Source organism: Callorhinus ursinus, unplaced genomic scaffold, assembly GCF_003265705.2.
Source record: "Callorhinus ursinus isolate GAN/ISIS: 27379988/994484 unplaced genomic scaffold, GSC_fseal_2.0 scaffold35, whole genome shotgun sequence".
Taxonomy (NCBI): domain Eukaryota; kingdom Metazoa; phylum Chordata; class Mammalia; order Carnivora; family Otariidae; genus Callorhinus; species Callorhinus ursinus.
The window spans coordinates 6,050,951-6,071,968 of record NW_027397097.1 but is presented as its reverse complement, the minus strand read 5'-3'; the positions used below and the strand labels follow the sequence as shown (position 1 = coordinate 6,071,968).

Here is a 21,018-nt window from a genome sequence, read left to right as displayed (position 1 = left end):
GCCAGCACCCCAGAACCAAGAAAGAAAACCCCTCCCTCTTGCAATGTCTCTCCAGTGCCCTCTACTGGCAAAGTTTAACATTCAGCCAGCTAGCAAAGGAAACCTATTTAAAGGGCCCAGGTCCATTTTCACAGAGCATGCAAGGAATCAATCTGGAGCTGACGGATAATAAGTTGATACCTAGCACAACTATAAAATTATGTTTTCATTAATCATGGCTGGGTATAACTATGGTTGCTGAAGGTTCCCCCAAATACCAAAATGATAAGAATGGGTTTTTTAAGATGGTAAAATGGTCTTTTCTCTTTTTTCTGTATTTTCTACAGTGTAGTTATATTGTTCTTATAGTTTAGAATTAAAATAATAATATAAATGAATGACAGAAAATGAAGGCTAAATTACTTCTAGTTAGAGTTTAATTGGGTTTGGGATACTCCCAGAAAATTCAATTAAAAGTTTTTTTACCAGAAGTAAAAACTAGAGATTCATTCATATACCACACAATAAGTACACTAAAACATTCAAGCAAAAAAATATTTTTTTTCAAAGAGGGAATCCTACTTGAATATAGACTTAAGGAATTTTTTTAAATCTGACTACAATATTTTCATACCCACGAACACAATTTCTTTGTATTCTCCCACCAAATAAAAATTAGACGTTAACAACATTCCCATAATTTAGAGATTTCTTAATAAGTAAAAGCAAATTTTGGTAAATGAAAAGAAAACTCTAATATCAAAAGTAAAGGAAAGAAAGTCAGGGGAAAAGGCAATATGCACAGGTAAATTTTGGAGAAACAGTAGGAAGATGTTTGCCTCAGCATGACAGTAGGTGGAGCCAGTGCGCTCAGCAGTCTTAAGGGTTCTGAATTTTGCCTGATATAAGAAAGCCCTGGGGCAACTGGGTAAACGTTGAGAGCTCGATTATATTTTCAAGTGTATAACCACCACCCAGAATGGAAGATAAAAAAATAGAAGCATTAAAACCTGGTGAAGCTGAAAAAATGATAGGTATTACTTCATTGCCACTGTGAGGAGCCCTCCTGCACAGTCAGCAAATGATCTCCGTGAGAGCAGTAAACTGGTTTGAGCTTGAAAGCAACCCGACACTTTCCCCAAAGCAAGTTCATTTTGTCAAATATTTTACTGCTTATACAAATGTTCAAATCATGTTAAAGATTCCCAGAACTTCAGAGACTTTGGAGATGAAAGAAGACAGGCAGATCATCTCATTTAATCTCCTCAATTTATATCAGGCAACATTTTATTCATACCACTTTCTAGTTGTGTTAACTTGGGAAACTTACTTATGTTTAAGACTTAGTTTCCTGGGACTCCTGGCTGGCTCAGTTGGTTAAGCGGCTGCCTTCCGCTCAGGTCATGATCCCGGGGTCCTGGGATCAAGCCCGCATCCAGCTCCTTGCTCAGCGGGGAGCCTGCTTCTCCCTCTGCCTGCAGCTCCCCCTGCTTGTGCTCTCTAACAAGTAAATAAATAAGATCTTAAAAAAAAAAACCAAAAAAAAAAAACACTTAGTTTCCTGACCTGTAAAATAGGGGGGACCCAAAATATTTAAATTCTTTAAAGAAGTATAATGAAAACAGTAAATGTGACCCAAAAAGACAATTTCTGATATTACAAAGATCCACTGAACATTATATAGGAATTCCTACACTCTTGCTATGTTAAGAATTAGGTGCTGGAATTTAAGAAACAACAGAAAGGGAAAGGGAAAGGGAGGGAGGGAAAAATAAAATAAAATGAAATCAGAGAGGGAGACAAACCGTAGCAGACTCTTAACTATGGGAAACAAACCGAGGGTTGCTGGAGAAGAGGTGAGTAGAGGGATCGGGTATTGGGTGATGGGCATTAAGGAGGGGACTTGATGTAATGAGCACTGGGTGTTATATGCAACTGATGAATCACTAAACTCTACCTATGAAACTAATAATACACTATGTTAATTAATGGATATAAAATAAAAATAAAATAAAATAAAAATTAAGTGCTGCCTGGGAATTGTCTTGGTACTTAGATCAGCTCAGAACAGTTGTCAGAAGGGAGAAAGTTTGCCTTCCAATTAAAACAATAACAAAGAAAAACAAAGAAAATTGTAGTATAAGCTGTTTCACCCAGAGTTTTAAAAAAATCACACAAACGCATATTACAGTATTAGGTACTCCTTAGTAGCTTTTAAGACAGATATCAGAATAAAAACAGGAAACCAATACAGGTATGTCTTACTTTAAAGAATTTTAAGTACAAATTCAGTTCAATTTGACAAACATTTATTAAGTACTTCCTATGGGTAAGTCACTGAGATGCGAGATGAGAAGAAAGGTTTAGCAGGTGAGTAACCCTGGTTCCTGTTCCAAGAAAATATATATACAATTTAGTAGGAAAGAGAGACAGGTAACCAACTAGCAAGGGAGAATGGCAGGACCAATGAGCACCCAACAACATACTCAGGGGAAGGGAGGGAACCCAAGAGGAGATTCAGTAAGGAGCTAGCACTGATGCTATGCCTTGAAAGAAGGAAACAGGGATGCCTGGGTGGCTCAGTCGGTTAAGCGGCTGCCTTCGGCTCAGGTCATGATCCTGGAGTCCCGGGATCGAGTCCCACATCGGGCTCCCTGCTCCGCGGGGAGCCTGCTTCTCCCTCTGCCTGCTGCTCTCCTGCTTGTGCTCTGACAAATAAATAAATAAAATCTTTAAAACAAAAAAAAAAAAGAAGGAAACATAAGAAGTATTTATATCACTACTAATACAAGAGTCATTCTATTTTCTTTATAGAGTGCATATAGTAGCTTCAAAAAATTATTTAATTTATGAAAACTGGTTTTACATTATGTTTTAAAACATACATTCTATTTTCACTTTACTGCATGTATGTTATAATAAAAATAAAACTTAAAACCACTTATTATAAAATAATAAAAATGAAAATGTTCATATTAAGTTCAAGAGGAAGTACATTCTAGGTTTGGGAAGAAAGGCTAAGTACATAGTGGTCTCTTAAAGAGATAACAGAAGACCTTGGGAGCTCCACATTAGTTACGGCTCAGGTAAACTATAGTCCATTAAGATGGAGGTCACAGGGAAAGGGACAGACTCATAGCAAAAAAAGAATATTATCTTTATATAATGCTGCTTTGAAGAAGGCTCAAAAATGAGAGCTAAACAGTGAGAATAAACAATTAATAGAAAAGAATGATACAGAAGACATGAATTAGAAGAACAAGGGAAATAAGATGGTCCTGATCTCCCTGGAGAAATACTTAGTGAAATGAAGATTTCAGATTTATCCAAAGGTCAAAAAAGGGAAAGTTTCCAAACCATATTCAGGATGAAGAGGCATTTTGAAATAACAAAATCAGAAAATGATTATTTTTCATTGAAACTCTTTTCAGGACCCAACTCAGTAAGTTTTGCTTAGTCACCCTACTGAAAATGATCGTTCCCTCTTATAGCACTGACTGTTCTAACCCCTCCTCTGGCACTTAGTACAGATTGCCCTGCACAGATAGCTCTCTTTTCACTAAATCTGAATACAAGTATTTATATCTATCACCTTATGTTAAGTTTCTTAAGAGCAGCAGCTTTACATTTATTCACTCATTCAAAAGCAAGTCTTTACTGAATGTTTACTATGAAAAGCACTATAATGGAATACAAAGGAAAACCAGACAGACTCTGCCCTCATGCAAATTAAACTAGTGCCAAATTTACATAATAGTAGATATTCAAAAACTAATAGACATTATTTTAGAAGCAGTTCAATTATGATGCAATGGAGTAGTTCTTTACTCACAAATTAATCTCATGTATCAGATTTATCCTTTACTCAAAACTAGTCTCACTATAATTTTTCACTCACTCTTCATTTACTGAAATGCATCAGTTAAAAATCATGACTATACCAGAAGGAAACATCAACAAAACTAAAAGGCAGCCTATGGAATGAGAGAAGATATTTGCAAATGACATATCTGATAAAGGGTTAGTATCCAAAATCTATAAAGAAGTTATCAAACTCAACACCCAAAGAACAAATAATCCAGTTAAGAAATGAGCCAAAGACATGAATAGACACTTTTCCAAAGAAGACATATAGATGGCTAACAGGCACATGAAAAGATGCTCAACATCACTCATCATCAGGAAAATACAAGTCAAAACCATGAGATACCACTTCACACCTGTCAGAATGGCTAAAATTAACAACACAGGAAACAGATGTTGGCGAGGATGCAGAGAAAGGGGAATCCTCTTACACTGTTGCTGGGAATGCAAACTGGTACAGCCACTCTGGAAAACAACACAGAGGTTCCACAAAAAGTTAAAAATAGAACTACCCTATGATCCAGCAATTGCACTGGACTAGGTATTTACCCAAAGCATACAAAAATACTAACTTGAAAGAATACGTGCACCCTGATGTTTATAGCAGCATTATCAACAATAGCTAAATTATGAAAAGAGCCCAGGTGTTGTCCACAAAAGCCAAATTATGGAAAGAGCCCAAATGTCCACAGATAGATGAATGGATAAAGAAGGTGGGGTGTGTGTGTGTGTGTGTGTGTGTGTGTGTGTGTGTAGATGTAGACTAAGCCACCCAGGTGCCCTAAGCACCAGGTGTTTGTAACTATTGAATCACTAAATTCTACACCTGAAACTAATATTACACTGTATGTTAACTAACTGGAATTTAAATATAAACTTGGCGGGGGTGGGGGGGGTGTGCCTGGGTGGCTCAGTCGGTTAGTGTCAGCCTTCGGCTCAGGTCATGATCTCAGGGTCCACGTCAGGGTCTCTGCTCAGTGGGGAGTCTGCTTCTCCCTCTCACTCTGTACTTTCCTTCTTTCTCTCTCTCTCAAATAAATGAATAAAATCTTTAAAAATAAGAATTAAAAAATAAAAACTTGGAAGAAAGGGGTGCCTGCGTGGCTTAGTAGGTTAAGCGTCCAACTCTTAATTTTGACTCAGGTCAGGATCTCAGGGTCATGAGATTGAGCCCTGCATCAGGCTCTGCAGTCAGCGGGGAGTCTGCTTCTCTCTCCCTCAGCCCCTCCCCCCTCACGCTCTCGTGCTCTTTCTTTCTCTCTCTCTCAAAATAAATAAATCTTTAAAAGAAAAAAAAAAAACAACATAGGGGCAACTGGGTGGCTCAGTCGGTTAAGCATCTGCCTTTGGCTCAGGTCATGATCCCAGGGCCCTAGGATCAAACCCCAAGGCAGGCTCCCTCTGTCCCTCCCCGTTCATACACACGCCCTCGCCCCTCTCTCCCTCTCTCTCTCTCACTCTCTAATAAATAAAATCTTTAAAAATCAATCAATAAAAACTTGGAAGAAAAAAACCAATTAGCTTAAATAACACAGGTTTCACAATAAATTATTTGACATAGTGTCTAGTGAGTTGTAATCTACAGAAGACTTCCAAGTGCAGAAACAATAACCATGAAACAATACAAAAGTTGCTAGACAGGGTATATTGGTATTTCTCCTAAGAACAGGTTCCTAGCCCAATCTGTTATAAAGAATGTTTATTTCCTGAATTTGTACCTCAAAATATATCACCATGGGGAGGGGAGGGTATCATTAAAGTGGCTGGAGAAGCTTTAAATAACTGGGATATTAAACTGGCTGTGTAACATCCCTGTTACTTACTGATACTACAATGATCCATTCCTCCTGTAGGAACAGTTGACAAAAACAGAGAAAACTGAAATTCATTAAATATCTGTTTTGTGCCAGATACTATACAATGACCTTTAATTACAGAAACTGTACAATCCAAAAAAAAGAATAATGTAACAAATACACCCCCCACCTACAACTGATCATTATTTACATTTTGCCATGTCTGCATCAAGCTTTTTATTTTAATAAAGTAAATGAACTATTACTGATATAATCAAAGTCAACCATCTCTCCAGTCCAATCCCCCTTCACACATTTCCAGAGGTAATGGCTAGTGTTAATTTGGATGCATAATTGTAATTCATTTAAAAATTATTTTACATATATGTATGTCCATAAACATATAGTTTTGCTTTGTGCTTTTTATTTTTATCTAAATAGGATAACTCTGTATCACTTGGCAGTTTTTATCAATAAAAATTACAGTTGAGAGAGCCAGTAGATAATTACAATAGTTCATTCCTTTCAACTGCTGTACAGTATGCTATCATAGGAATATACCAAATTTTATTTATTTATCTACTCCCATACCACTGGACATTCTAGGTTGCTTCTATGTTTTGTTTTTTTATTAAATACTTCAGCGAACATTTTTATGTACATTTATACAAGTATCTTGCTTATTGCTTTATATGCATATAAAACAGACTTCCGGGACGCCTGGGTGGCTCAGTTGGTTAAGCAGCTACCTCCACCTCAGGTCATGATCCCAGGGTCCTGGGATCGAGTCCCACACATCAGGCTCCTTGCTCAGTGGGGAGCCTGCTTCTCCCTCTGCCTGCCTCTCCCCCTGCTTGTGCTTCTGTGTCTCTATCTCTCTGACAAATAAATAAAATCTTAAAAAAAAAAACAACCAGACTTCCTAGTTGGGGAAGAAGAAAAAGAAAAGAGGAAAGAGATGGAAAAGAGTCCTGAGCTATCACAAGAGGCAGAAGGGCAATGAGCAAGGGGTGGGAATGTTCACTAGAATTCCCTTACATTCATCCTCACTATCACTGCCATATTTCAGGCCCTCTTATCTTAACTTGTATGAGGTTTAAAAAAAAAAAAAAAACAGGTAAAGTAAGTGAAAAGTAAAAGAACATATGTTCCATGTATTACTTCATATGATGGGAGTGAACAAATATTTTTTCACTTTTGATAGAGAAATGGAGGCTTGATGTATTTTTTTTAATTTAAAGTAAGCTCATATAGAATAAAAATAGTTTATCTTCTAAATCACTTTTTAAAGAATGGAAGTATTCATTACCTTCATTGAGAAAATCAGGCCACAAAATGATACAAGGCATAGTCATATATTTTTATTTTAAAAATATGTGTGTGTGCAGAGAGAAAAAGAGAGAGAAGACAGTATAGAGGATGTACAGCAAACAATTAACTGCTCCTAAGAAATGGCTCATGAAGTCACAGGTGTGGATGCCACAGGAGTTGGGTAGCACAGAATCTAAGCCACCGCCTATGCAGATCAATAATGCCTCATGGGCTTGCTTGGGCCAGGTCTGATTTTTACATTTCATTTTGTAATGTAATGCTGAGCAGAGTGATTACTGGTGCTTTTCATTTTCTTTTTCTGCTTCTTTGTATTTTCTACATTTCCCTTCACAACATTTTGAAGAGCTGAATTGTTTAAGTACTTGCCCAAGTCTAAACTATATACTTCATGAAGATTTCACCAGTTTCTCCCAGGCTTAGCACTGTGCCTGGCATACTGAAAGTAACCAATCAATATTTGCTGACTGATTCAAAATTTTCCACAATAAGAAAGTAATTACTCTCTAATAAGAAAAACAAGAAAAGTGGTTTCCACAAAGGAAATCCATATGAACATAATTTTATGAACATATGAACATAATTTTAACATCAATTAAAAAAATACAACATACCATAATGGAAGTTCATAGGAAGTTCATAGAAAATGGTATCAATTCATTAACCCTTGGCTTGGTATAACTGATGAAAATTTCGCAGAAGAGATGATATTTCAGTGTGCCTTAAAGGGTAAATAGGAGTTAAACAAGTGCAGAGAACAATATTCGAGGCAGAGATAGCACACGAATGTACAAAGCAAGAAAGAACATGGTGTGCCTAGGAAACCATGACAAGTAACTTTTATTAAGTCTAGGAGGCAAGCTGTATTGGGAGGTACATACAGCTACTCTGATAAAGTGGAACAAATATAAACATGGACAACACGTCTATGCTCTCCCTACCAAACTGCACAAAGTCTGAAATCTATTCCAGGGAGAGCAAATGGGGAGCAAATGATGCAGAAGAATGATAAAGAGACAAATAACTTTTAAGTTATAAGATAAACTTGAGAGACTGGATATGGTAGAAAGGGGACAAAATAGGATATGATTGCAATAATCCAAATAAGTGATGATAAGGAACTGAACTAAGATGGCTGTGAGATGGGAGAGAGGGAAGAGAAGGCATGAATGACTAAGAGAGTTTTCTATGATGAAAGAATATATTACCAACTGATTACACAAAAGGCAACCAAACGCATGCAAATACATAACTTTGCTGAAAAACGAGTAAAATGTCTAGTGTTAAGAAAGTTACCCACTTTCTTTCCACAGAAGGAGGAAATAACTAAATATGCAGGACCATCATCATAAATAGTCCCAAAACAGATTTTTCATTATAATTAAATAAGGTGCTTAGCATGGTGGTTGACACACAGTAAGTGCCAATAAATACAACCTGTTACATTAATATTGTTTTTAACGTTGTCAAAAAAGGCCACAAAAGTAATTTTTCCCTAGAAATCTGTATATTCTTTAACAAGTAGTGGTTCCTCCTTGAAACACTTTTATTAAAATTTTAAATTTTTAATTGAAATATAGTCAACATTAATGTTAGTTTCAAGTGTACAACAGTGATTCAACAATTTTATACATTATTGAATGCTTCCCATGATAAGTGTATTACAGTATTATTAACTGTATTCCCTACGCTGTATGCCTCTTAAAATCTTTTCACGAGTTCTCAGAATTTAAATCTTCCCTGTTGCCTACGGCATAAATACTTTCATCAGATCTAATTGCTGAAAAAGTCATTAAATAAAAGAGGAAGCACATAAAACTATTCAGCAGTGGTAGGGAGGTCATCAATGAGGATTTTAAACATGTCTGTGCAAAGTAGGGCCCATTATCTGAAACAAATTCTATCTTCTTACTTCCTGCCAAAATACTGAATACTTTCTTGGCTGTCGGCTCCGAACCCCAACAACACACTCCAAAACACATCACTAAGACTGACACTTGCCAAGTTTTGGTATACTATCAAAGAAGAACATCCACAATTACCTAGAAAGGCTATTATTAAAACAGTCCTCCCTTTTCCAACTACATATGTCGGTGTAAATCCTAAATTTCTTTATACACTTCAATTGAAATAACATATTACAACACAGATAAAATGCAGAAGTAGATATGAGAATCCAGTTGACTTCCATTAAGCCAGACATTAAAGACACCTCCAAAAACTGTAAAGCAATGCCTCTTATCACTAAATTTTTTGTTTTTTTCATAAAAATGTTATTTATATTAATGATGTTTTTTTTTAAGATTTTATTTTATTTTTATGTGAGAGAGAGAAAGAGAGGGGAGGCAGGAGTGGGGGGGGGCAGGCAGACGGCGGAGCATGCTCCCCCCTGATCAGGGGGCCCAACGTGGGACTCGATCCCAGGATCCCGGGATCATGACCTGAGCCGAAGGCAGACGCTTTACCGACTGAGCCACCCAGGCGCCCTAATGATGTAGTTTTTGAATGTTGGTGAGGTCTGGTGCCAAATGCCAAGAAGTAATTTTTTTTTTTTTTAAGATTTTTATTTATGAGAGAGAAACAGAGACAGAGCGAGCACGAGCAGGGGGAGGGGCAGAGGGAGAGACATAAGCTCTTCTAACTGAGCTAGCCAGGTGCCCCAAGAGCTTTAATAATCTGTCCCTAAATCACTTTGCCATTACCACCATGTGTTCTTTGCACAACCATATTAGATTATCTGTTCCCCAGAAAAGCTCTGCACTTTTATCATATATGGATTTGAACATATTGTTCCCTACTTTAGGTACATAAATATAATAATTAAATACATCAAATATTACTGAATGCCTACGTGGCTAGGCACTTTACATTTTACCCATCATTTAAAACCATCTAAATTGTTACTTCCTCAGTGAAGCCTTAAATAAGCAAGCAGGAAATCACCTAGACTGTGACAGAGTTAGGTGCTTACTCCCCTGCCAATACCACTTTGTTGATTTTCTGGTTTTTTCTTCACTAGTCTTTCTAGTTGTCAAGGATGATGTCTTAATGCCAATTCCAAAGGCATACCATATACGTATCTTGTACATAGTAGGCGCTCTGAATATAATTGTGTACGATAGGGTCAATTTACAGCTAGACTGGGAAAACTCTTATCTTCATCTCTGAGGACATCTGGGTATCTGGCTCTTGGACAAGATAAGGTCAATTAGATTTATGATGTGCTGTTTAAAGTCCAAAACCCCCAGGTGACCTGTAAACCAGTTTGTTTACTGACAGGTTTTCACCTGATAGAACTGGTTAGCCAGCCTGGCTTGACTACATGACCAGAGCAACACAAAAATACCCCACTATGAACTGCCTTGAGCTCTCCACAACCCAAGATTTATTACACAGATCTTGGTGGTTCAATCCAGGGATGAAATGGACCTGTATATAAATTAGGATTCCAGACAGTTTCCCCTTGATGTCCCCCACATTCTTAATGCTTGCACTCTCTCTTTCTCTCGCTACACCATATCCCTTAACTTTAAAGAAAAGCCTTAGGTGAATATGCTCTATGGAGACTCACGAGTCCTTTCAAATACCCAAACTTGTGAGATCTTTGCAATACTATTTTCTGTACACTTTCATGAATGTAAAAATAAGCCATATGGTTCAGCTCATATCCTTATCAATCTTAACAAAAATTTCTGTATTTTATACTCCTATATAGTCTATAAATACTTTCACATACACTAACATTAAATTCCCAAAGTAACCCTGTTAAGAAGTAGACTAGAGAAACCCAGACTCAAATGATTAAATGACTTCTCCACTTTTGCTCAACCAGTAAGGGGCAGAAATGGACTCAAGCCCAAGGTATAGATAGGTCTATCAATTAAACTAGGCTGCTTCCCAAGTCTGCAGCAATTACATGCCTATGCTATTATTTGAGGGCTTAAGGTAATATCTCTACATCTTGATGAGACTTATTGAAATAAGTTCCAAAGGCATCTGTATCCATCTATCTAGTAAAGAGGTTAATAATAATACATAATGTTGGTATCAAGAGGTTGAACCTATTCATTCCTTCACTCCACAATTATATGAGCACCAATTATGAGGCTTAGACACCGTGTTAGGTAGAGCTTAGTTGTAGCAAAAAATGAGACTTTTAAAACAGAAAAATGAATACTTTTTCAGTTCATGGATGAAAAGGAAGTTTAAATTTCAGTACATAATCTGATATTCTAAATTCTTAAGAAAGCCATTACCCAACATTTTATATGGTACTTTAGAGTGCATAAGGTCATTACTTTGTTTAACTTAATCCTCAAAACCAACCTAAGTATTTTTAATCAAATCTGACAGCTAAGAAAGTGAAATCAAAATTAAGCAATTTGTCCTAATATATACAAGATCACACAGCTTGAACAAGGTAAAGTCGGGATTCAAATGCAAGGGTACTAATAATCTGTTTTCTTTCCATTTTTATAAACTATTTCGTATTCTTATGTTGATTTGGATTGAAATGTCCTATTACATTTTTTTAAAAATCCACAAGATGAGGGGCACCTGGGTGGCTCAGTTGGTTGAGCATCTGCCTTCAGCTCAGGTCATGGTCCCAGGGTCCTGGGTTTGAGCCCCACATCGGGCTCCCTACTTAGCAGTCTGCTTCTCCCTCTCCCTCTGCCCCTCCCCTCACCATGCCCTCTCTCCCACTCTCTCTCAAATAAATAAATAAAATCTTAAAAAAAAAAAATCCACAAAATGAGGGGCCCCTGGGTGGTGCAGTTAGTTAAGCATCCGACCCCTGGCTTTGGCTCAGGTCGTGATCTCGGGGTCGTGAGATGGGAGCCCCAAGTTGGGCTCTAAGCTCAGTGAGGAGTCTGCTAAGGTTTCTCTCTCCCTCTCCCTCTGCCCCTCACTGCACTCATTCTCTCTCTGAAGTGGATGAATGAATCTTAAAAAAAAAAATCCACAAAATGAAAAAAATTAAGTAAAACATTTTATCATAATTATGAATAATTTACAATTTAAAGTAAAATAATTTAAATGTCTTAGTGATTTTATCTCTTTCTAATTGATGGTTATAAATATGTTTCTTATATATTTATTGAATTATATATCTTTAACCTGGGAATTTTAGTTTTCTGGAAAATGAAATAAAAATAATTCATTTCTTTTAGTCAGCTTCCAAATCAATATGAATAATGAAAACAAATCATTGAGATATGTATCTTCTAAACATGAAAAGCTATCTGAGCTGTGGAATTGTTTTTGAAAATGTATAATTAGTTGTTAATGTTTAGCAGTATCTCATTCTTTAACAGTGTAAGCAACTAAATACTTGCTCCAATAGAACACATTAAGTAAAATATAAGTTTATGAATTTATTTCATTTAAAGTCTTAAACAGTGCTTAATTTAAATCAAATTCCTAAGCAGTAGAGAAAAAATTAAAGACTATAAAAGGCAAGTTTTTGGGGCACCTGGGCGGCTCAGTCATTAGGTGTCTGCCTTCGGCTTGGGTCATGATCCCAGGGTCCTGTGATCAAGCCCCTCATCAGGCTCCCTGTTCAGCGGGAAGCCTGCTTCTCCCTCCCCCAACCCCCCTGCTTGTGTTCCCTCTCTTGCTGTGTCTCTCTCTGTCAAATAAATAAATAAAATCTTTAAAAAAAAGACAAGTTTTTTAATTTTTTGAATTCCCAAATCTCTCAAATGCATTGTTCTAGGGATGCCTGGCTGGCTCAGTCAGTTAAGCGTCGGACTCTTGATTTCAGCTCAGGTCATGATCTCAGGGTTGTTAGATCAAGCCCCTCATCACACTGGGTGTGAGGCCTGCCTAAGATTCTCTCTCTCCCTCTCCCTCACCACACCCCCAAAAGAATTGTTCTAGTGCTAGTTCTACCCAAATAACTTTGGGTCAATTTCCACTGGAACAAGACTTTTTTTCAGAGTATTCATTGCCTAAGTGTCAGCTTGATTGATTGATTGATTGATTGATTGATTTGACAGAGAGAGAGACACAGCAAGAGAGGGAACACAAACGGGGGAAGTGGGAGAAGTAGGCTTCCCACCGAATAGGGAGCCCGAAGCAGGGCTCGATCCCAGGACGCTGGGCTCATAACCTGAGCCAAAGGCAGACGCTTAACAACTGAGCCACCCAGGCGCCCCTGAGTGTCAACTTTTAAAGGTCTAAAAAAAAAAAACTGCTTTAAAGAAAACCAGAGAAAATGAGATAGGACAGCCAAGACAAGTGTCCCATGTAGCAAACAAAGGTTTCTCTGTGATCCAACTAAAACAGCAATGCTCTTAGAACCACACATACACATAACTGGAATATTTCCATGGTCTTTTCCATTAACCTTTAATCTAAATACTGACTTTATTTTAAAGTTGATTTTTATTTTAAAAAAGAATGAGAATGAAATAGTGAAAAAAATCACACAAATTAGATAATAAAAGAAAAAGAATAAAGCAGAAGAGTACTAATATCTCTTGAGTTTATATACCTGGAACTAAACTAGTGACATTATTTACATAATCTTTCTAATATAAAATATCACCTTGTGAGCTGGGTCTTATCATTCTTAGTTTACATATCAGTAAATTGAGCCACAGCAAGATTAAGGAATTTTTCCAGTGTCATATAGCTCCCAAGTGGGAATATCTAGATTCAATCTCATGTCATTTCTCTTTAACAAGCTGTGTTCCTACCACCACAACATGCAAAAAGAAAAAGCAAAAGGAAAGAAAGAATAAGGGAGACACAATCGTAAGTGTTGGTCTCTCCTAATAAATCTTAAGAGCCAAGCAAGCCATGTAATTCTGGCAACTATACTAGACTCATCTGAAGGTCTATAGAATTTATTCATTTGTGATCCATATGACTAAAGAAATGATACTGTCTTTTTTTTTGTATTCTAATCCTGTTTATTCAACACAATCCCTTCACTCTACACAACAAAATACAAAAACAACAGGGCATAAAATGCTACAAGTTACAAAACTCAAAACAACAAATTTATAGTACTGACTGTACAATAAAAGCCAAGAGAAGCAATGTACATGTTGCCCAGGTAACCTGCAAGACCACCCTGAGCAGCAGCTGCAGCAGGGGGCGGTCCGTGACGACCCTGCCCAGCCGGCTCTCGTTACTCTCACCAATTTCAGAGGAAGGGAGACATGGGGTGTGCGTGCGCGCGCGAGTACACGTAGAAACAGAACCATTTCCCGGAACTAACATGGGCCGTTTGACCGCAGGTGTGGGAAGAGGACGCGATCAGGGGAGCAGGGCCAGGCGAGCAGGAATGGCAGCTGCACCCAGGTGCACCCTTTCCTGAGGGACCCTGCAGACCATGAAGCAAGGGCAGGACCGGGACCCCCAACCGGCCCCCAGTCATTTGTGGAAATGAAGCAGGTACCCCACCCCCAGGCTGGGGCCACACTACCACCTGGAGCCCTGCTTTGTCCCTGCTGGCTTTGCCACTGGATGGACTCCCTTAGGAACTGGAAATGTGTGAGCTTTATAGCCAGAAAACTGGAGGGCATGCTTACAGGCACAACCCCAAACCATGAATACTCTGGAACTCTGTCTTCAGAGGAAACGTCTCAGTTGCTGTCTTCGAAGCCTGCCCTGAGTGAGGAATTTCTTTCCGAACAACCCTCCTTTGGCTAGAGAAATGACAAAGCTGAAGTGGATGGGATCGAAGTCACAGAGCGCAGAGCTCCGGGGACCCTGCTTATCAGGAGGAGTTGGAGCTGGAGCAGCTCCTGTGGCGGCGGCGGCCAGGGGAGTGAGACCGCCGGCACACGGGTGACCTGCGCCTCAGAGAGCGTGTCCTTCTTCTCATTCATGGGGGCGACCGACGCCACATGGGAGGTGGCGGCAGCATCCTCCTCGGAGGGCTGAATCGCCTGGGGGGCGGCCGAGGCCAAGAGGCCAGCACAGCGGTGGCAGTGATCTCCTGGCCATCGATTTGTCCTCCATCCATGTGCTTCAGTGCCTTCTCGGCTTCGTCTGGGTTCTCAAACTCCACGTATGCATAGCCTTAGCCAGATGCGGGTGCATCCTTTCTACAGGCATGTCAATCATTTTAATTTTCCCATAGATGGAGAGTATTCCCATGATGTGGTCCTTGGTCACATTCCTGGTGAGCCTCCCGATGTGGACTTTGGTGGGCTTAGGGGAAGGACTCCGCCTTTTCCTTTCCTTTTCATCTCTTTTGGGTGGTGGATTTGGAGCAGGAGCGCCTCCTGTTACCACGCCTGCGCCTAGAAGGACTCGGCGAGCCAGAGGAGCTGCTGGAGCTTGAACTGGCGGGATGTGCTGGAGCTTCCCGAGCGGCCAGACGCTGAAGAAGAGCTTGAGCCGCTGCTGGAGCCCGAGCTGGAGGTAGAGCCGAACCGGGACCTGATGCTGCTGCTACCACTGGAAGCGCTGCGCCTCTTCCGAGTTTCATCCCTGCCACGATCCTTCTCACTTGACTCCTTGGTGGCCCCTTGATCTTTAGAACGATCCTTGGACTTCTCATCAGAGCGGTCCTTGCGTTTGGTAGGAGAAGGAGCCATCTTCCCGCCGCCGCAACCCCCTCCGGCTCTCCTCAGCCGCTGAGGCCAGCGCTGCCAGAAAGGATACTGTCTTAAGACAATTCTTTCGCTGCTGAAACAAATCATTTATCTTTTCTGCTAGTCACCTTTTCACATTTTAAGTTTATACCTCATGTAGCACATAACCTATTGGGAAAAAAAAATCCATCAAACAACATTGCAAAGTACTATACATGTAGTAGGTATTTAGTAAATATTTGTTGAATACTTTATATATTCACAATGCCCTGGAATCAGTTAAGTACTTGAATAGTTGATAATGTGATCAGCCTTCAGTGACACCAGACTTCAAAAGTTTTGGTTTTAGGGGGAGTGGCTGGCTCAGTTGGAAGAGCATGCGACTCTTGATTTTGGGATAGTGAGTTCGAGCCCCACGTTGGGTGTAGAGATTATTTAAATAAATAAACTTAAAAAAAAGTTCTGGTTTTATAGTTCAGTCTGGAAAAAGGTTCTGCTTTATCATGATCAAGACATACTACTGGTTATCTGAGTTGATTCATCATTTCTCTAGTATCTCCACTAGTAATGGCTTCAAAATGACAACCAGTCAAAAAATAAACCTTTTTTATTCTATAGATTATAATGGGCTGAATATGCCAAGCGATTTCTCACTGGTTTAACTAACATTTACTGAGAACTTAATCTATATTAGATACTGTGCTAAGTTCTATGGATACTGAGTTAAAGCTAAAGTTTTTTAACTTGTGGCATTATCAATATAGTGGAGAATATAGACATACACATAAATAATTAAAATACTATGTGAAACACATACACATCATTCATTCTATAAATATTTGTTGAAAGCCTCATGTAGTAAACACTGTAACAAGCTCTGGGATACAGCAATGAACAAGATCCTAGGGCCCCACCCTTCACTGACGTTACAACCTAACATGGCCTCAAAGACTTCCCAAGTCTACAGAAAAATGAAATCATCGTCAAAAATCATAAGAACACCTAAAGAAACACGCAGCCATAAAGGAAGAACAGAAAAACAAGCAACAGAAACAAAGATGAAAGATACTGAAATTAATGGATACAAGATATTAAATATGTTTGATATGTTTAAGGAAATAAAAGAAAGCAACAAAAAATAACCAAAAAAAAATTATCACAAATTGTCAGGTAGATTTGTAAAAGAAAACCTTTAGAAATGAAAAATATAATAATTAAAAATGCTAAAGAGAAAAAATGAATGTGAAAGAAAAAATAATAAAAGGCTAAATTAACCAAGAGATGAGAGAAATAAAGCAGGACATTCCAGATCAGAAAGAATAATGTATGCAAACACAGGGAACTATGAGGTTGCATTCTGTGTTCGAGAAAATAAAAGCTGAATTATACTGCTGAAATATAAAGTGCAAGTGTTTAGAAAGGCAAGAGATTACATCAGAAAAGTCATCAAGGGCCAGTTTGTGAAAGTCTTTACCCATTATACTTCGCAACTCTATATTCCATATGTGCCAATACTGATTATCTGAAGTTCTTATCTTATATATCTGTAAGTATACTTTATGTGTATATATAGTTAATAGTATTTCTAGTTTTGAAATGTATAAATTGTTAGCTAAAATAAATAGCTATTGAGCAATATGGCAGACACCCCAAAAATCCTCACATTACAAATACCTAGACATGCTGGATAAAGTTTAATAATATATTTTTCAATGCACAGTTCAACTCCTCAAAGACTAAAGGTAATTCCCAGAGGGAAAAATTGAGAAGAACCTGAAAATCAATATGGAGGCTGGGTTATGACTGTCCTACAGAGAGAAAGAGGTAGGGCAGTGAATTGCCTGTCTCGTTATCATAGCAAGTAGAGTTTCAAATTCACACAGGAATAGGAGATAAGGCACTGGACCATGGAAGGATAGGAAATGGATCTGAGATCATCTATATGAAATGCTTGAGGGACTACCTACTCAGTAGTTAAATGAAATAGAAAAGTAACCACCCAATAGCACAGAATAACAGTAAGAAAGTTGTTCCATAGTGATCTAGTTTAAGGGAAAAAACAAATAAAACAATAAAAACAATTACCTCGTTTTGGAAGTATAAACACAAGGTTTGTGACAAGCATATTCTAAAGTGGCCACCAGAGGGTGCTGGGGTGGCTCAGTCAGTTGACCAGTGACTTGATTTCAGCTCAGGTCTTCGCTTAGGTCTCCATCTGAGGGTGCCATGGGATCTAGCAGAGCATCCACTCTGCGCTCAGCCAGAGTCAGCTTGTCCCTCTCCTTCCCCTTCACCCTCTGCCCCTCACCCTGCTTGTGTACACGCTCTCTCCCTCTAAAATAAATAAATAAAATATTTAAAAAAATAGGGGTGCCTGGGTGACAATCAGTTGGGTGTCCAACTCTTGGTTTCAGCTCAGGTTGTGATCTTGGGGGCATGGAATCCAGCCCCCCACGGGGCTCCAAGTTCAGTGTGGAATCTGCTTGAGACTCTCTGTCTCTGCACTTCCCCACCACTTCCCTCTCACCCTCTCTCTCTCTCTCTCCCTCTTAAATAAATAAAGTGGCCACCAGGATCCTCACCCCCTAGTATCCAAGCCCTGTGTAACTCCCTCCCCCTTTGTATGTAGGCAGAACTGGTGACTTGCTTCAAACCAACAGAATACAGCAAGATGACAAGATACACATAATTATGTGCATGTGATATTATATGAGATTGTAGCACCCATCTTGCTGGAGTCTCTCACTCCCTTGCTGGTGTTAAAAAAGCAAGCTACCACACATTGTCGGGTTGCCTATTTTGGGGGACTCATGCAGCAAGGAACCCAGGGCAGACTCCAGGAGCTAAGAGTAGCCTCCATCCAAAAGCCAGCAAGAAACTGAAGCCTCAATCCTACAACCACTGGGAACCAAATTCTGCTAGTAAAGTCTTCCCTCATCAAGCTTCAGATGTGACCACAGCCCCAGCCAACACCTTGATTACAGCCTTGTGAGACTCTAAGCAAATGACCCAGCTAAGCCAGGCCCACACTCCTAACCCACAGAAAATGTGAGATTATAAATGTGTGTTACTTTAAGCCACTAAGTATGTGGAAATTTGTAATGCAGCAAAGACTAATACAAGGTGGAACTACATACTGAATAACGTGCACTCAACTCTCTCTCTCACTCTATCTCCGGCAAATAAATAAATAACATGTAAGTTAGGAGGAGCATACACAAAGTTAAAGTAGCTTCTTTCAATTACTTAAGAGAAGAAATAAGTTCAGATTTTAAGTATGTATTCAAAAAATATTTAAATGAACACCATAAGAAAAGAATTAGAACAAACCAGTAGCTTCCAAATCAGCAGAGGGGAGAAGGGAATAAAAAAACTTATCACTGCCAAAAGACGGCAAGAAATATACATGCAGAATAAAAAGCATTATAAAAAAGGATGGAGGGGCACCTGGGTGGCTCAGTCGTTAAGCGTCTGCCTTCGGCTCAGGTCATGATCCCAGGGTCCTGGGATCGAGCCTCACATCGCTCAGTGGGAAGCCTGCTTCTCCCTCTCCTACTCCCCCTGCTTGTGTTCCCTCTCTCGCTGTGTCTCTCACCGTCAAATAAATAAAATCTTTTTTTTTTTAAAGATTTTTATTTATTTATTTGAGAGAGAGAATAAGAGGCAGAGAGCACAAGAGGGAAGAGGGTCAGAGGGAGAAGCAGACTCCCTGCTGAGCAGGGAGCCCGATGTGGGACTCGATCCTGGGACTCCAGGATCATGACCTGAGCCGAAGGCAGTCGCTCAACCAACTGAGCCACCCAGGCGCCCCAAATAAATAAAATCTTAAAAAAAAAAAAGATATGTCTTTTGCAAATATCTTATTTCATTATTAGGCTGCCTTTTCATTTTGTTGGTTTCCTTTGCAGTGCAAAAAACTATACATATTTACATTGTATGATTTGCTGAATTTTGACAGATGTACTCCCGTGAACCCATCACCACAACCAAGATTTGAATATACTCATCATCCCAAAAAGTTTTCTTGTGCACCTTTGTTGCTTCATTGATTTCAGGTAGAAGAGTAAATATGGTCCTTGTTACTCTATCTTGGGTGGACGTGTAATGTTCGTTACTTTTAATCCTGTCTGTATACAGCCTATCTTTCTTATTATTGCCCTCTGTTAGAAGTCTTCATTATTTATTTGGTAAGCATGCTGTGTAGGTATCTTCATAAAATTGCTCCACCAGCTATGAGACTAGTACAAAGCCATGTATACCATCAATAAATGGTTTGCTTCTTCACGAGTTTGCTGCTCCCCTCACCCAGGTGCCCCTGCAAAAGATATATCTGATAAGGGGTTAATATCCAAAATACATTTAAAAACTCATACAACTCAACACCCCAAAACCCCCAAACAATCCAATTAAAAATGGGCAAAAGACCCAAATAGACATTTCTCCAAAGAAGACATACAGATGGCCAAAAGATGCATAAAAAGATGCTCAACATCACTAACCATCAGAGAAATACAAATCAAAACCACAATGAGATTATCACCTCACACCAGTCAGAGAGGCTAATATCAGAAAGACAAATAACAAATGTTGGTGAGGATGTAGAGAAAAGGGAACCCTCGCTGTACTCTTGGTAGGAATGTAAATTGGTGCAGCCACTACGGAAAACAGTATGTTAGTTCCTGCAAAAATTAAAAATAGAAATGCCATAAAATCCAGTAATTCTACTTCTGGGTATAAAAAGAAAATGAAAAAACTTATTTTTTTTTAAGATTTTATTTACTTATTTGCCAGAGATAGAGTGAGAGAGAGCGAGAGAGAGAGCAAGCGCACAAGAAGGGGGGAGCGGCAGGCAGAAGGAGAAGCAGGCTCCCAGCTGAACAAGAAGCCCAATGCAGGATTCGATCCCAGGACTCTGGGATCATGACCTGAGCCAACGGCAGACACTTAACCAACTGAGCCACATAGGCGTCCCACGAAAAAACTATTTAAAAAAGATATATGCACCCCTCTGTTTATTGCAGCATTTACAATAGTCAAGATAATAGAAGCAACCCAAGTATCCATTGAAGGATGAATGGATAAACAGATGTGGTACACACACACGTACACACACACAGACAATGAATAAATAAACTTAGCCATAAACAAGAATGAAATCTTGCCATTTTTGACACCAGGGATAGACCTAGAGGGAGGGTATTATGCTAAGTGGAATAAGCCAAAGACAAATACCATATGATTTCACTTATATGGAGAACCTAAAAAACAAACAAAACAGATTACAGACTCATAAATACTGAGAACAAACTGGTAGTTGCCAGAGGGAAAGGGGATAGGGGAATGGATGAAATAGTTGAATAAGATTAAGAGGTACAAACTTCCAGTTTTCAAATAAATAAATCATGGGGATGAGAAAAGTACAGCCTAGAGAATTACACTTAAAATCCAACATTTAGGGGTGCCTGGGTGGCTCAGTCAGTTGCGGGTCTGACTCTTGG

At 39.0% G+C, this 21,018-nt stretch overlaps 1 protein-coding gene and 1 pseudogene across 3 annotated transcripts in view; both read right to left on the bottom strand.

The window, feature by feature from the left end:
* ACER3 (alkaline ceramidase 3) overlaps positions 1 to 21,018 on the bottom strand; it is a 162,879-nt gene that overhangs the window by 129,140 nt on the left and 12,721 nt on the right. The gene's annotated exons all lie outside the window — the stretch shown is intronic.
* On the bottom strand, positions 13,876 to 17,658 carry LOC112840790 (uncharacterized; annotated as a pseudogene).